Source organism: Panthera onca, chromosome X (assembly GCF_046562875.1).
Source record: "Panthera onca isolate mPanOnc1 chromosome X, mPanOnc1 haplotype 2, whole genome shotgun sequence".
In the NCBI taxonomy this organism is placed as follows: Eukaryota; Metazoa; Chordata; class Mammalia; order Carnivora; family Felidae; genus Panthera; species Panthera onca.
Genome location: NC_138357.1, coordinates 104,498,228 through 104,514,340, shown reverse-complemented (window position 1 = coordinate 104,514,340; position 16,113 = coordinate 104,498,228). Strand labels below are relative to the sequence as shown.

At 39.7% G+C, this 16,113-nt stretch overlaps 1 protein-coding gene across 1 annotated transcript in view; it reads left to right on the top strand.

The window, feature by feature from the left end:
* Nucleotides 1-16,113, top strand: part of IL1RAPL1 (interleukin 1 receptor accessory protein like 1) — a 1,360,593-nt gene that overhangs the window by 1,104,293 nt on the left and 240,187 nt on the right. The window lies entirely within an intron of this gene.

Below are 16,113 nucleotides of genomic sequence, written 5' to 3'. Positions count from 1 at the left end.
TCCACTTTCTAGGTGAGGAAACTAAGGATAGGAGACGTGGAATAAGCTACTTAAGACCACTCTTCCTGTTGTGTATTTTTGCATACTAAGCATCCCTGAAATGTAGTGATTAAAACCAAAGCTTGGTGGTTTGACTGGACTCAACGGAGTTGTTCCCACATTATAGCTGCTATCACTTAGAAGCTAGGGATGGAATCATCTGCAGGCATCTTCACAAGAAATGGAATTTGCCAGTATGTTAAATGCTGGGCTCAGAAAATGGCACAGTGTCATTTCTCTTTCTGCCTGGGTGGAAACAGAGAGATCACCCGAAGGGGACATAGACTCCAACTCTCTATGTAGGAATGGAGGCTGCTCGGCTTTTCAAGGAACATCTGGTACTTGAATTTAGGTCTACCTAGTGCCTAGATTTATCCACAGGAGAGTAAAGCCCACCTCTCACCCATTCCTCCCTCCGAATGCCAGCCACCTTATATTCTGCTGCTTAATAGTCCACTTTTCCCTCCATTTTCCTATAATCTACCTCTTCCAGGTAGATTTGAGAAGAATGCTCTGAGGATGTCAAAACAGAGACCTTTGGCATATTTAAGGGGATGCATGGTGAGAATTCCTTCTCCTCTCCTCATCCTGCTCTTACCTCAGTGATCCTGACTTCATCTCATTTTTAAAATCCCCACCTCAGTAGTGGAGAATTTATAAGTAAACAAGGAGGAGAGATTCAAAGATGAGTTAATATGAGGATTAGACAGGAGAAAAAAGGAAGGCCATGTATTCTGGAGCATTCCAATTACATTGAGGACCTATACACCTCCTTCCACCTCCCCTCTACCCCAAACCTCTAATGGATCCCTACTGCTAAAATGTAACACATTTCATATGTAGTTTTGTAAATCTTTCTCGCAGCTCCTAGCACAGTGACTTGCTCGTACTGGTTCCCATTTCTGTGGCAGAAATGCATGCATGGAGCTCCACAGGCCAGCTGATATCCCTCCCAGACTTCTCACTTATGGCCTGGGTTAGGTATGCCCTCTTTCCACCCAGAGAGTAGGAAAACAATAGTTGGGTTCTGCTTGTTAGCTGACAAGATTTTCGTTTCAGCTATAATGAGACCTTGCACTGCTTTTGCCTTTGTGAGTTAAGGTTCACAGTCTGGTCAACTTGAAGACAAACAGAGGGGACCTTGAGAATTGAGGCCCCGTAGTGATTTATGGAAGAATAATCACAGTGCTGTTCAGAAGGAGAGTTTATGCACTAGAGGTCTCTCTAGAGAAAATCAAAGCTTCGCTGGGATTTAGCTAACGGGCAGTCATAATTTTGAACTTTATCCTCATTTGGCCAGGCCTATCATATGTGTCAAAGTGACGTAGCTCTTTCAGGGGGCTTTCGGGAGTGAGACCCCCAGGGGACAGCTTCGCTGATAAAATCCAGCTGAACAGTAGCACTCCATCAGGCAGCCTTCCTCAGACATCTGGTGTTTGCCTTCTGCCTCCTTTCTCTCCGGACCCTTACCTCCTGGATGCTGAACACAAAAGCAGCCTTCCTTGCCCTGTCTTCCCCTACCCTCCCAATTACTACAGGACTTAATTCTTGTTTTTTAAACAAACTTCATGGTTTTGTGACTCCTCCCAGGTTTCCTTGTCAAATGAAAATGAAAAATGGCTCTTTCTTGCAAAAGCGAATCTCACTGCCTGGAACATCCCTGAATTCTACATCATTAGCACAGGGTACAAACATCGAGTGTATGTAGCTTTTTAGGGCTTACCCTTCTTTAAGGGTAAGATGCTATAGTAGCTGAGAACATTTTCTAAGAGACAGTACTAGTCCTCGGGGCCAAGAAAGTATGTTAAGTCCAACGGTCACGGTTGCTATGCTACAAACACCAAGGGAGAGTTTGCTGCGTTCCCAGTAGTACAGTTGTCACATGTCAACATAGCAGGGGGCCTTTGGGATTTCCTCATCCAGATGCCTCATGTTGCCTGTTGGGAAATTGGGACCTGGGTAGATAAATCCATCTTCTCAGAGACCTGCAATGACACAGTGAGGCTGTGACCCAATCCTCCTGATCCCTCCTAGCTCAGCCACCATTTCACAATGCCGTATTTGAATTAGAATTCCTGCCTTTGTCTGTCAACACATCGTGAGTGTTTTCCTCTGTACTACACTTGCATACCCCCGTGAATTCTTCTCCTGTGACTACAAAGCTACCCTTAATTTTCTACATCTTCCTGGAAGGGTGGGTGTATTGGCCAAGGGAGCTTTCCTTTTTCTTGGTTCATTGGCCACCAATATGTATGTCCCTGCCCTCTGTCCTTATTGAGCAGTTGAGCCCATGTTGCCAGGGAAACTGACTTCCCTTTGGTCAAAAGATAAAATGGGAGAGAGTGAGATCGGATCTGCTGGCCGTCATTTCACCCTCCCTTTAGTGTGACCAGGCCTGGCTCATAGAGGAAATATGCCCCCTCAGCAAACATTATAACTCGGGCAAATAGTGGATCGTATCACCCACTCTATACGAGGTTGTGAGGAGGCCCATCCATTATCGAAGGGCCGCTGAGTACGCTATAGCTCTCTGCAGAATCTACGGCAGAATCTCATAATTAGGGCTTGTGTCCCAAACATCTGATGTGGAGATCCACTCTTCTCCTGCTCAGAGTCTGAGAGACAGCAGCTCCAGTCCTGGTGTCTTCGTGGCAGGCTTAGAACTTGCAAAACCAGTGCAGAGTGAAAGGGAGATACCCTTGTCTTTGACCTTCCAGTTCCATCTAGTATGCTTACCTTTGTCAGGAAAAGAGGTTGGAGTTAGCTTTTTGTTTTTGGAAGCTAGGGTCTCAGGTAAGGGACTGGTCATGTGTTCTGACAGCAGAAAGAGGATTTCATCCCCCAGCTGGGAGGTCAAGGGGAAGCCTGTCTTCTGCAAGTTGTTAGCATGCTTGAAGAACATTATGTTGACTACCAGAGCTTGATTTTCCTGCACCTGCAGCCCATTTACAGAGAAAGGGCTGAGGAGGGAACCGAAGTGTGTCTAGAAAAGAACCTCCTCAAAGGGTCTTAAAGCAGAACCTCAAAACACTAGAACTGAGGCGGAAATTCTTTCTTCTCTGCTTCTAGTCAACAGAGGCTCCTTTACTTCCTTCAGCCAGCTAATGAACCACAAAAAAAGCAGGTATGCTTACTATTGAGTCTTGAGACCAGGGAACTTTGTCTTCCTACTCTTCTAAATTTGAACAGCATATTCCTCAAAAAAAAAAAAAAAAAAATAGATATTTACTACCCTCAAAAGGACTGGCAAACTTAGAACGATATGGAGCAAGAAACGGCCTATTTACATCTAAATAACAACTACCATTAATGGAGTGCTACTGTGTGATAGAAAGGCAGAGAAGTGTTTCTTGGGAATAACATATGAGAGGATATTGTTCATTGTCAATATTTTTTCTTTTTCTCCACTCACCCCCTCTCCCATTCATAACTCTCATGGTAGCTGGTACCATACAGTATAGGGTAAAACGGTTAATCTCGTCATAATGTCACTGGTTTTCAGTCCTAATCTCAAAATTTGCTAGAGGCCTAACGGTCAAACACCATTAGTAGCCTCATATCCTCCAAAATGTGACCTCAGTCTTCCTCTCACGCATCAACTCAACGGCCCTTCCCTTCTATGCCCTGATTCGACCAAACTAACTGACAAATGCTATGGACTGAATAAACAGCATGTATTTGTTCTTCAGTATAATGTGCATCTCCTTTGCTCCTACCTAATAAACTATTACTTGTCCTGTAAGTTCCATCTGACTTATTTCTCCTTGTGCGCAAATCTTGTTATGGACATTATCTTATCTTTCTGCCACCTCTTCTTTATGAATACGCTTTGGAGACCGTCTCTGGCTCAGAGCAGTTTTACTTCTCCCAAACGATTGGTTTGTATTTGTCTTAGCAATACTCAGTACTGACATCCACCAGGTTTTCCCTTTCACAATGCTTGCCAGAATTCTCAGAGAAGATTTATAGCCCATGTTCAATCAAGAGTATTAATTTTACCACACTTTGCTTTTCTTTTACATGTGATAACTTTCATTTTTTTGTATCATTTTGTGGAACTCCTTTCTGGAACCAAGTGGCCAGGGATAGATGGGAGGGAAGGAAAGAGAGGGGAATTCAAACCCCAAAGGTACTTTATATATGATTCCATCACCTGGAAAAATTAATAATTTTCCCTCTGAGCTCTCCTAGCACTTCGAAGGACTCTCAGTTATAACACATACATCATTACACATCAATTTATTTTTCTTTACTTGGTCTTTTTTTTTCTCCTACATGACTGCAAATTCTTTCAAAACAGGGGCTACTTCTTACTTTTCTTGGTATTCCCAGCTTCTGGCTCAGTTCCTGACTCCAGTAACTGCTCAATATATGTTTATTGAGTGAACAGTAGCTGAAAAGTAGCTCCAAAGATTTAATCCAATTACATAAGTTGATTTTACTAATTGGAGTTCTGTTCAAGATTTAGACTCATTCTCTGAATCAGACTTCTGACCTTCAGAACTTTATATGTGACTAGTCACAGTCATATTTTTCATTGTACTTGTCTCCAACCGACTTTTAGCCAATAACCTGCAGCTTTATTTAATACAAATCAGATCATATTAAATATAATTAAAAATCTCTCCATGAAATAGGATAAGATCCCATTGGGGCACCAGAAAACACAATTATACCTTCATGGCATATGCTCTTTTTAAGCAAATCCATTCGTGAATATTAAACTCTGACAATCTTTTCTCAAAGTTGATACCGTCCTATAAATAATGCCATACACCAAATGGGAATTAAGAAGCCATTGTAGTATCTCTATCCTGGATTATTTCTTTAAGCAGAACCATCAGCATGGATACATGCCAGGGATTTATTTGAATTTAATGGCAAAACAGTTACATCAGTATAACAGTTAATTACGTTCATTCTCTTTACTAGGTGATGAAATTCTGCAATATGGATATCCCAGTGAGCACAGGGCAGGTACAGACTTACTTTCTTTGCGAGTTGAAACAGGTTTGACCGCTAGAGCATTTGTTCATTTAGGTCTTCCAGGTCACTGCTAGGGCAATTGCCTGAAATGTCATGTGAAACATAAAATAAAAATAAAATAGTCTGAAGAAATTATTACTGATTCTGATTTTCTCTCTGTTATTTGCAGAAGTTGTAGGCATAGGAAGAAAAAAGAGGATATTGTTAGCTGGAGAATGGAGAAACATTGTTTTTCAAGATAGGAGAATAGAAGGATTTGACAGTGTCTTCAGACAGTCAGGGACATATTATCATTTAAATAAAGGGAGGACCAAAAGTGAATTAACCGTTAACACAGATGTGTGTTACATACACATGCGTTCACAGGCATAAACACATAAACTTGTGGGTCAGAGCTGCCTCTAGGTATATTGTAATGGTGTCACAGTAGTTTCCAGAAGCGACCAGACACCAGGAGAGTGTTACACAGAACGATCTGCTCAGTTAGCTCTGGCTCCCCACCTTACCGGCATGCCGCCGTGCTGAGTTTCGGTAAAAGAGGAGGAAAATTAATCAGTATCTGCAGCAGATGGTGTCTGGAAATTTGCTTCCTAATCTAGTCAATAACTGTAGTTCTTTCAAAGATGCATAGGTTTCTTGATAAGATATCTCATCGGTGACTTAACCATTTGGAAACATCTCTTTTAAGTTTAGTGTTTGGTGCGCTCAAAATAACAGTGGTTTCAGCCAGATCAAGGCAAGCCAACGCTCCTTTTTGGTTTCCTTCTTCCTTGGTCTTGCACCACCCAAAATTGGAGGGCAGGGTAGAGAATATTGTAATGTAAGAAGGGAAAACGTAAGGTCGTATGATGACTGTGGCCTTCTTGGCCCCCAGATGCCTGGGGGAAAGCACCTATCTTAAACCTTTCACAAGGAGCCTCCTTAATGTCACATTCTTATTTTCTCTTGTTTCAAATTCTTAACAATTAAATCATTCTTCTAAGGTGAATTTTTTTTTTCTAAGGTGTATGTATCAGTTTCTATTGCTGGTGTAACATTTGCCACAAACGTAGTGATTTTAAATAATACCGATTTCTTATTTCAAGGTTCTGAAGGTCAGAGGTATTGAATAGATCTCACTAAGCTAAAATCAGGGTATCGACATGGCTGTGTTCATTTCTATAGGGTCCAGGGGAGGACTGGTTTCTTTGCTTTTTTTAGATTCTAGGGGCAGCCCACATTCCTTGACTCATTGCCTCTATCTTGAAAGCCAGCCAAGGCCAGTTGAGTGTTTGTCGTGTTGCATCCCTTTCACACTGAGTCTCCTGCCTCCTTCCTCATATAAGGACCCTTGGTCCACTCAGATAACCCAGGATAATGTCCCTATTTTAAAGTTAGCCAATTTGTAAGCTCAGTTCCATCTGCTACCTGAATTCCTCTTTGCCATGTAACATCATATATTCAGAGTTTTATATGAATACATAGAGCTGATATTTTCGGTTAGGAAGTGGACATCTTTGGGGTGCCATTATTGTATCTAATAGGGCATCTTTCTGGACTCCTTACCTTCTACTCAGAGGGACTAACCTCCATCTAGGGGCCACATCTCTCCTCCCCATTTGTGAATTTCTTCAGTTGGAGACCTTCACTCATTCACTCTGGAGCTGGAGTAGGCAGCTGGATTAGGAGCCCAGGATGCTGCTGCCATTGCAAGACACAGAGGTAGAGTGTGTGAGGGCCCCTTGAACTTGAGATCTTTGTCTCTTTGAGTTCCACCAGGATGTCTTCATTTTCTTGGCATTATTTTTAATAGTTATTGGAACCACTGTCAGCTACAGATTTGCAACCAGTGGAAGTTTAGTTCCTAGAAACAGACACTGCCAAAAAATAGTCATCAGGTCAGATGCATTTTTAAAAACCAGTATACAGGGGCACCTGGGTGGCTCATTTGGTTGAGCATCTGACTTCGGCTCAGCTCATGATCTCACAATTCGTGAGTTTGAGCCCCATGTCGGGCTCTGTGCTGACAGCTCAGAGCCTGGAGCCTGCTTCCGATTCTGTGTCTCCCTCTCTCTCTGCCCCTTCCCCACTCATGCTCTGTCTGTCTCTCTCTCAAAAATAAATAAACATTAAAATAAATAAACAAACAGTATATGACTCTAAATATATAACAGGGGCACCTAGGTGGCTCAGTCGGTTAAGTGTCCGACTTCAGCTCAGGTCATGATCTCACAGTTTGTGGGTTCGAGCCCCACATGGGGTTCTTTGCTGAATGCTTGTTCAGAGCCTGGAGCCTGCTTTCAGTTCTGTGTCTCCTTTTCTCTCTGCCCCTCCCCTGTTCACACTCTGTCTCTCAAAGATAAATAAATGTAAAAATTTTTTTTTAAATAAATAAAGGTATAACAGACATTGTAGTGCTAGTTCTAGCTGTAAAACCAGTGAAACCAGCTAGATCGCAAGGAGAAAGGAAACCTGTGAGAACACTGACACTTGACGCTGTGTCCATGAAGAATAGGTTCTAAGGTGGAGGGGCTGCATCCCCAAGATTACTCAAGATCACTTACTGAAGTGCAGGAAGACAGTGTAAGCATCTCTATATCCAGATCTCTATTTTAAGTAAGAACTTCAACTTTACTAACATTTAAAACACAGATTAACACTGTCATGATCACCTGTTTTGTATTTTGGCCACTCATACATCACACACTTGAATTAAAGAATTTGTTTGAGGGGCACCCGGGTGGCTCAGTTGGTTAAGTGACTGAGTCTTGATCTTGGCTCAGGTCACGATCTCCTGGGTTCGTAAGATCGAGCCCCGTGTCGGGCTCTGTGCTAACAGTGTGGAGCCTGCTTGGGGTTCTCTCTCTCCCTCTCTCTCTCTGTCTCTGCCCCTTCCCCACTCGTTCTCTCTCTCTCTCTCTCCCTCCCTCCCTCCCTCTCTCTCAAAATAAATAAAATAAAACTTAAAAAATAAAAATATAAAAAAAGTATTTGTTTGAAAAAGAGTAGGATTCCCACCCTGCAGGGAAGTTGACCAAGGTACCCTCACTTACATGCTGTCACCTTAATGTGACTAATTGCAATACTTATGAAACTGATAAGTGGATTGTTAGATTATCTAGTTTTAAGTACATGAATGCTCATACAATGGACAAGTGATCTAAAAATAGGCAAGTGTTTAAAGACGCTCATAAGAGACTATGTACGAAGCTACTACTAATAAGATGAACACAGGTAAACACCATGCAAATGGAAGAAATGATGTATTTCCAACCTCCAGTCCTATCTTTATCGGTCACAAAAAATACCCCTAATCTGGTCAGATTTGGTCAAAACATTAAATTTTGAGCAGAAAAATATTTTGTGTGTGTTTTAAATGAATATAACAAAATAAAATCATTTTGCATTCATATTTATTTCCTCTTAGCTGTGTTTAATTTTCCATTTCGTGCATATTTTATAATGTTTGTATATCCTAGTACAATAGTCCATGTTTGTACTTTATAAATAAATACACACACATATTCTGAGAACACATGTTGACATTTGTTTTACGGATAAGTGTGCGTCATCAAATTGCACACTGAGGTGCTAAGGGACAGAACTTGTGGAGGGAGGCAGCAAAGACCAAAGAAATGGTTGGACCTGGAGAGAAGTGTAAAAGGTCATCAAAAGAAATGTAGAAGGAACCCCAGTGTAGGTCACAGGACAGTCATGAGATTGTCCCGATCTGGCATTGCTAGGAACCAAAGTCTTATACTGACCTTTGTGTAGTACTTCTATCCTATATAATAGGGCCCGTGACATATTTGGTAAACAGAAGAAGCCATAGGGGTCTCAGAAAAATCCTTAAAGTGTTAAATTTCTACTTTGTTTCCAATGCTTAGAAAATAAACTGCTGCAAAGGTTACAGCAAAATAATTATTTTCCTATGACTGGGAACCATGAAGCATCTCAGAATCAGATTCATTTCAAAATTTGACCATCAAATAATCAAATTTTATGCAAAATGGAATGAATTGGTAACTTAGCTGTGGTTAGTGTATAATGAGTCCATCTTATAATCAGTGAGTCTCCCTTCTGGACACAGTGATCTTACATTCAGCTATTCTTTTAATAACTTCTTTTTAAAAACATAACAATGTGCGTTTCATAGGAAATGACTGGAGAATTTCAGCTACAAAGGTTGATTATTTTATAGTTTAGAAGATTTCCATAGCTTCTGTTCCAACATAATACCGACACATCCTTTAGAATGTTATCTTTAAGATCACGGAAGCTAAGAGATTTCAATTTCAAAGTGAGTATGATCCATTTTCTGTTCATTTTTCTCACTTCCAGGCAAGCTCTCTGATGGCCTCATCATTTGTTTAATGTTTTTCATTCTTCCAGTTGCTTTGGGAATCAATTCCAGATCACAGAGGAGAGAAAACCTTTTTCCTTCCTCCTGCCCCAAGCTCACCTTCCCAGCAAAGATTTTTGTCTGCATTAAATAGATTCATTGACCCAAGACCGGCAACCTACCCAGAGCAGCAGCTTCTGTGGTGCTCAGTGGAGCATGGGAAAGGCTCCTAATGCCTGATTAAAGCCATCCAGAAAGCCTGAGTTCATTCTAAAGGGGGAATTCAGGGGCTGAGTGGCCCTACAGGCCATTCTCGTAAGTCCGTGTCACTTTTTACCATTAGTACTTTCCTTCAGCTCTTGCCCCCATTGCAGAGAATAGTGGGGATTTGAACAGAGCTCACATGAAGAATTGCACAGTCTGTGTGCTGGGACAGAGAGAGAAACCCTTCCTGCCCGATAAGATGCCCTGGCAGAAGTTCCAGGTGTTTCCTCCAGGACGTATCACATTAGTACTTGCTTTAGGGATAATGTTTTGGATTGGACCACAGAACAAAGGATTTGGGCAGATAACCTAGCAAGAATGATGAGAGCCGACCTGAACATTGATGGGGTTCTTTCATGTTATCTCATTTCATCCTCACAGATGAGAGAAACCCAATTAGGTAGTATTTCCCCACTTCAGAGACCAGGGAAGGAAATACCTGAAAGGTTAATTGATGTGCTGAAGGGGCACATAATAAAGTGCCAGGCTCAGTCCCACATCTGGCTCCTAATTCCTTTTTAGTTCTTCTACATTATGCTGTCCCTTCTGAATGGGTTATTAGGTCGATAATGTTACCATTATTAATTCTGCCCAAATAATGGATAACAGACAGATCACACATTTAGGATGTTAGCATTCATCTCCATTTTATTATCATCTGTAACTGAAAATGTTCAGAAGTTCTTGATAATCATAATTTTTGGTGAAACAACTTTACTTTATATATTGTTTCTTCAGTATTTTTTTAATCAAATATGTTCCCCCTTTGGCTCTAACAATCTTCAGGATTGATTCTCTCTGCTGAAGTCCTAACTCTCTCTTTTAACCAGCGGTCACCATGGAAACACTCACACAACACATCCTACTTCTCTAAATGCAGTTACTTACAAGTTGCAATCAATTGATACAGAGAGTATTTATGTGAATATTTAATTGATAAAATAAGGCAGTTGTGCTTACTTTGAAAATATCTCATTGCTCTGTGGTCATGGCTACAGAAAGTGCCAAGAAATGGGATTAACAGATTGACGTGTTGGAAATTTAGAGCACCTGGCTCCAAGCCAGTTGTAAATATTTATTAATTCCATAGCAAAATGTTTTTAGTCAGTTTGTATGCACCACGCATCAAATCATACCCGTGTCCCAGTTCACTTCACACATCCAAAGCCCAATGTGATATAGTAAGTAATTTCTACTTTGAAGATCTGGTATAATCTCAGAATTTAATCTTTCACCTGTGTAAAAGTTACCCTTAAATCATACTGTGACCCAGACAACTGTCCAGAACTTCAGTACCTCATCTCTAGTTTCCTAGTAGAAATATCCAACTAAGTGTCCCACTGGCCCATCCATTTCAATTTGACCAAAACCAAACTCATTTCTTTCCCCCAAAGTTAAAGTCCTTTCAGAATTTCCTTATCTCAGTCTCCAATCTGATCATTCTCTTTGTTACTCAGGTTTGGACCACAATCATGCAGTATCCATTTTTTTCCCCATCTTCTCTCGTGTCCTGTGTCCTATAAATCATTCTGAGCCTATCTATAGTAACGTTTCCATTGCCATACCTCCCCTCGTTACCTTGCTGGGACTACACTCTAGTGCCTTTCCTCAGTCTTCTTTGTCCTGTCTCTCTTCTCCTTCTCCCTGGCTTCCTAACTACTCCAAGGTTGATCTCTTTCAATCAACATTTTGCCTATACCCCTCACCTCCTCAAAAATACACATGTCTTCTAAAATTAAACCCAGATAGACCACCATTTAAAAATTCCTACTTACAGCTAACCACTGTTGCTACAACGTGTGCATTGCTCTTCAACTTGATGGGAGCTGAACCACAACTCCTTGCCCACGTGCCATTCTCACCTGCATCCTGACTCCTTACTTATGACCTGCATCATGACGGCACCAAATTTTCTGTTGTTGGTAATGAATAATGACAGGTCAACCCTCTATCCCAAGCAGTTCTATGGCTCTTTTGGAGAAAAACAAATACACAGAAATAGTCTAAAGGAAAAAAAGAAACATGCTAAACATTAGTCTTCTTACATCTGTGTAATAGTCCTACTGGAGCAGCTTTTGCTTGAAATAAACTGTAGATTATATATTAGCTTTAATTTGTACAATTCGACAATCTCAACTCATTTACATCACTTGGAGTATTCTTTTTGAGCGTGTGTAGTTTTCCAAAATTAAAATCAGAGTTCCACGTATTCCCACGGAAGACCCTTTTTAGTTATGTTCAAGTCAACAATCACTTTTAAAGTCTTGCCTTAGAGATTAGAGAGAGATCCAACTAACATTGCCAGTCCAGCCAACAGACTGCGTGAGCATACAGCTGGCCGTGTGCCCATCATTTTAAGCAATTATTGGTCGGTTTCTTTCAGTATTTTTTTTTCCTTCAGCCATTATAAAAGTAAAACCCAGACCTAGAGTCTGGCCTATGAATCTTGCAGGCAAGGGATTCTTAACTAAGAGTCACTCTGCAAGGTTCTCACGTCTTCAGGACCGTGTGCCGTAAGAGGTCCGAGGAGAAAAGCTCCATGTCTCTTTGCTGACCACGTACAGTCTTTTAATTAGACCACTGTTGTTGCATTTCAGCCACCTTACAAAACTGTACGCCCATCATTCTGAAATCATTTTGTCTTTCCTAGAGAGACTGAAAGGTGAAACAGATTCCTGTGTTCATACCCTGGTGCTTGTGTATTATTAGGAAGCTGGTAGGAAAGACAGCCTCCTACGAGGACTGTGAACTGTATTTGGGGAGGAGGAAAAGCTATCGTGATGTTTCCTAAACCTAAGTTATAATGAAAACCCAGGTAAATGAATTTGTAATGGCTACAGAAAATCAAACAGGAATGCCATTGAGTAAGTACTGAGTTTCTTTTCAAGTCATTTACCTCTAGACTCTCAGAGAACACATTAGCTAATTTGGCGGCCAGACTATGGTGTAAATGGAGCTAAGGTCAGAGTTAGATTCTATGTAGGGCCAAAGAAAAACCTGGCTATGGCCGTAGTTTGTACTCCTAAAACCAAGTTACCAAGTCTTTCGTGTTACAAGGTATATGATGAAAAAAAGACTGATTACTTAAAAAAAATAATAAAATAAAAACCCTAAATATCAAAACACATGACTTACAATGGTTGTTTGTTGCGAAAGCTTTCCATAAAAACAAGCAGAATTTGAAAAATCAACATGATGCGTTGTACCAATCCTACAGATTATTTCAGTATTGCCCCCAGAAGTCATCTTATCAAAATCCCAACAGTTTTAGTTTTTGGATGATCAGTGGTAGTCAATATTCAGTCATCACACTTCAAATATGAATATCCTGTCTTGGTTACTAATATGTAAAATCAACCTGCATTTTTAAAATGTATTTGGGAAGAGGACTTGACAGCAAAAGTGGTTGTGGCACAGGGGAAGACCAGAGGTCTTAGGTAATGTCAGATTTAGTTTTCAGTTTCTGTTCTGTCCTTTCCTAGCTGCGTGCCCTTGGTCAAAGCAACTAACCTCCCTGAGTCCTATCCCTTCACCTCAAAGTGTAGAAAAAATGGCGCTTTATAGCTAATCGTTTTACAAATATATATATGACATATATTGATAACATATGTAATATAATATTTAAGATAATAAAAGTACTTCTATGTTATATGTTAAGATAATGTATCATATATTAATATAAATACATGTATATTAGTTAAAGTTTATAAGCAGTATATATTATGTAGCATTATATATATCATTACAGTACTCCTCTACGATCCCATACACGTTACAAAGCGCGTATGTAGAATATATATATTTATGTATATGTACATATATAATGTATGTGGGATCTTTGATGAGTACTCCAGTTATTGTTATTTCCACTGAGAACTTTATGATTGAAAGATCTTTAATCAGTATTATTAGACTAAAGGCAACTTTATGTTGCTGGCTTCTAATGTAATTTACTTTGGAAAAAGCCATTGATGAGATAATCTCTCTTTCTGTTTTCAACTTTGTTTACAATACCTGGCTTGACTCTTAATGCTGTTATATTAGGTAAGCATTAATTTTCCACCGAAGCAGATTGCCAACAAGCATACGCACACAAATAGTTCGCTGAGGGGTATGGAGCCAGTGCCTGAATTCTTTTTCTGGAAGGTAATAGAGCTTTTCTCATTACTGCAAATGCATGAATGAATGAACAACAGACATTCCATACATCCTCTCATCAAACAGCCCCATCATTTGCTCAGTACTTTTTTCTGTTCAGCGTTATTGATTTTTCCAACAATTGAGTTTGTTTGCAATAAGCTGAACCAGAGCATACCCCTTCCATTAATTAGAAAAACTGTATGGGTATTAGCTTCAGGAAGCAATAACACTCGTTTTCTGTTTTCTAGTGCAAACTCAGGGTGATGTTTTGTTTGATTACTATTGTTTCTTTTTTCCCTTGGACCAGTGTTATTAAGTCTGATGCAAAAAAGCCTGAAAACCTTTTAAATACCTTGTGCCCATTCCAGAAAAAAAAAAAAAAAAAAAAAAGGCCTACCAAGGTCAGCTGTGAATGGATGTGAAACTAGCATCTTAGAATACAAATCTGTGCCATTACTCTCCTATCCTCCTAAGCCTTTTACAGTTGTTTTTATACTCTAGTCCGCACTGAAAGCAAACCCCTTAATTATCTTCTTTGTTGTAACCACACAATTTAGAAAATATTCTTTGATTCATATTTGTACTCCATAGGTAATTATCACTATGAAAGCATGTTGAACTAAGAAGCTAGAAAAGGTGTGTGTGTGATTTGCTGTTTAGGTTTTCACCGTTTCTGCTCAGGCTGATTGAATTAGCCAATGCAGATTTTTTTTTTTTTTTTTCACTCAGCAAAGCTTAATCATGTAAGTAATTTCGAGTATATAATAATAAAAGCTGCTTTACCTCAGCATATTCACAGTGCTCTATTTTTGCTGCACAGTGATTCAAAATGACTCATTTTTCTTAAATTTTGAAATTTGACAGTATTCTTTGAATGAAATAATTGGTGGTATAAATACATTGAAAATGAGGACAAGCAGGGTGCAAACAGCTGCAACAGAATAAAGGTAAAATGCAACTTGGAATTGCTGACCAGATATCAACGTGCCTGTAAAAATATAGATCAGAAGGTGTTAGAGAAATCTCTCGTAGGAAAATGAAGCCAGAAATCACCACGTTAGCACTACCATGAGATGTAATTCTATTTCTGTAATGTAAACAGGGTAGCATCGTGACTCCACCATTCATATTAAAAAAGCTAAACAGGTAATGGTCTGGAATCCATTTCTTTTTGAAAACCTTCACAGCATAGGGTAAGTATTTGGAGACGCATTCTTGGCTGAACAAAACTCCTGATGACAGATAGGGTGCTATCACTAAACAACAAAAATGCTGCTTGCCAAGATGCCTGGGTGGCTCAGTCAGTTAAGCATCTGACTCTTGATTTAGGCTCAGGTCATGATCTCGCAGTTTGTGAGATCCAACCCCACATCCAGCTCTGCACTGACAGCACAGAACCTACTTAGGATTCTCTTTCTCTCAAAATAAATGAAGAAACATTTTTTTTTTAATGCTACATGCTAAGAATAAGTTATTTTCTGCAAGTTCCATTGCCTAAAAGTCATCTCATTCTCTCAAGATCATTGTCAGAAGGGGGATTCCACATGTGACATCTGAAAGCAAGCATTTTATTAGTTGGACAACAGTGTCTCTGTGAGAATGAGTAGCAGGGACAGAAGTGAACTTTCTCTATCTTCTGGGATTTGTAAAATAGCGTTGTCCTCACTCGTGTTACCACATGGTCATACTTAAAAGTTGACTGCTCACGGGAAGTATAAACCCTATTTAAAATGTATGCATAAGGAAAAGGTCTCTGCTTTTTGCCGTGTCAACGTGGGTTTGGGTCACCATCAGGTTCCTTTAGTTCTCAGGGCATAAAACGATCATATTCTCCATGATAGCTTCCTACTAACACACTGTCGTTATTAAGATACACATTACTTTTGGACATCAGAATTCCTAGTCTATTATTTTATATGACATTAACTCGATGTCAAAGGACAAATTTACTTTCCCTCTTTTTAGAATGTGTGTTTCCCAGGTAAAAAAAATAATCGTAGCCTATTTTGGCCCTTGTGGAACTAACGAGCAGTATGTAAATTTCCAAATTGCTTCCTGTTAAAATGTTCCTATTCTTGAAATACTAATAATTTTCTAAGAAATTATAATAATAATAATAATAATGTATTTTTAAAGAATTTTTGCTCAGTACAGAGAGAACTTTGAAATATTAATACATTAGCAAAACATATCAATTAGAGAAATAATTTTACTGTGAGGAAAGAACTTAGAAATTTGATAATAGGCATAATTTGATGAATATTCTGGAGTGAGTCATCATTTCTGTGCAGTAGAAAGAATTTCCCTCTGTGCATTCATGGAGCAAGTTCTTGTAAAAGAATCCAAAACCTGTGAGGAGAAGA